Source organism: Ixodes scapularis, unplaced genomic scaffold, assembly GCF_016920785.2.
Source record: "Ixodes scapularis isolate PalLabHiFi unplaced genomic scaffold, ASM1692078v2 PGA_scaffold1__304_contigs__length_218370807, whole genome shotgun sequence".
Lineage (NCBI taxonomy): Eukaryota > Metazoa > Arthropoda > Arachnida > Ixodida > Ixodidae > Ixodes > Ixodes scapularis.
The window spans coordinates 184,814,391-184,816,322 of NW_024609846.1; the positions used below are offsets into that span (position 1 = coordinate 184,814,391).

Below are 1,932 nucleotides of genomic sequence, written 5' to 3' on the forward strand. Positions count from 1 at the left end.
CGGACCCCCTCATCCCGTTTCTCTGCCTCCAACTCTGGGAGTGCTTGCTCCCCGTCAGCTGCCTTTCGCTCTGGATCACTCGTTAACAAAGGGGCGAGCTGACGCGGGAGGCACTCACTTGATCGAATGACGTTTTAGCGAACGCCCACGTTTCATCGAACGACACTTTAGCGAATAGTCGGACGCCGCGAAGCGGCGTTTTCGGGTGGGCCAAGTAAGTTCATATTTTTGTAATGAGTTGCCGCAGACTGCCGCCGCGAAGCGGCGTAAAGCGCAGCGCGACGGATGGGTTAACGCGCGCCCCCGTTATTCGCTAAAACGACCATTCGCTCAAATGTCGCCGTTCGCTAAAATGTCATTCGCTCTTGTGATATGGACCCAGCTGACGCGATTTGGACCTCGTACACGACTGAACTAGTCCTTCTCCCAGCTGTTGACCCCTTTCGCGCAGCAGGAAATCTGACCGGTTAGAAAACAAATAGGGATACTCCAACGGGACTGTTTGCGAGACAGCCGCCTCTGTCACTAGCTCTCCGAACGGGCCAGTTATCCTTACTCTCGCCATAGGCAGACAGACACTGTGCTTCTCGAGCAGCTGCTTGATCCAAACTACCTTTCCAGTAAAGTCGGATGTAGATACATACGACGGATGAACAACGTCCATCGTCGCTGCACTGTCCCGAAGCACCCTGCACGGCTTTCCGTTTACCTGGAGCTCGTGAAGATAGGGGCGAAGAAGCTCCAGGTCCCTGTCACTACCGCTCACGTACGAGAAGACAACCCGCGGTTTGTTACACCTGGCCGCTGTGTGTCCCGGCTCCTGACAGTTGTAGCACAGGAACGGCTTCCTTGACTCGAACTGCCCTTTTTGGCTTTTCCGTGCCTCGTCTCCGTTCGAGGGATCTCCGCTCGAGGGATCGCTGCTCTTTTCTGGGACCTTTTGTCCTGTTTCTGGCTTCTCGGGCCTTTTTTCTCGCGAGCCGTTTCCCTGTTGGAAGGGCTTGCGCTGATCGGTCCGGCCGGGTTCGCTGTCCTCTCCACTCAGCTTTCTACGCGTTGCGTACTCTTCGGCTAGCTCAGCGGCCCTTTCGACAGAGTCGACTCCTACCCTATCCTGCACCCAGAGCTTGACTGACTGCGGAATGCTACGAAAGAACTGTTCGAGGCACACACACTCGACTACCTTGTCTCGGCTTTCGTACACTTCCTCGCTCTTCAACCATTCTATCAAATTGGTTTTAAGCCCGTACGCGAATTCCGAATAGCCCTCGCTGCTCTTTTTGGATGCGTTTCTAAACCTTTGACGGAACGCCTCGGCAGAAAGGCGATACCGCTTCAAAAGGCTCGACTTCACTTTATCGTAGTCGTCCGCGTCTCTAGTACTAAGGCGCGCGACAACCTCTGCAGCCTCACAGGGCAACAAAGTCAAAAGCCGTTGCGGCCACGTTTCTGGGGCGAAGCTCAACTTCTCACACGTCCTCTCAAAGTCCACTAAGAATAGGCCCACGTCTTCCCCAGCTTTAAACGGCTGCAGGAGCTTCTTCATTTGATACGACTCGGCCTCACTTGCTCGTACAGGAGCCCCAACTCTACTGTTCTGCGAGTTTAATCGCTGTTGTTCAATTTCGAGCTCTAGCCTTTTTAGCGCTCGTTCCTCTCTTGCTGCAGCCTGCTCCTGTTCTCGTTCCTCTTTCGCTGCAGCCTGCGCTAGTTCCTCTCTTGCTGCAGCCTGCGCTCGTTCCTCTCTTGCTGCAGCCTGCGCACGTTCCTCCCTCGCTGCAGCCTCACTTTTAGCGTTCTGAAGTAATTCCCACGCAATTTTAATTTCCTCTGCTTCCGCGCTCTCTGAAATTGCTTTACTGATCTCAGATTTCTTCATCTTTTGCTCCACCTCCACACCCAATTCTTCACATAAACAGAGTAAATCTGTTC

General features: G+C 53.8%; 1 pseudogene; it reads right to left on the minus strand.

Annotated features, from left to right (window-relative positions):
- Window positions 1-384: 384 nt before the first annotated feature.
- On the minus strand, window positions 385-1,726 carry LOC120840818 (annotated as a pseudogene).
- Window positions 1,727-1,932: the final 206 nt, after the last annotated feature.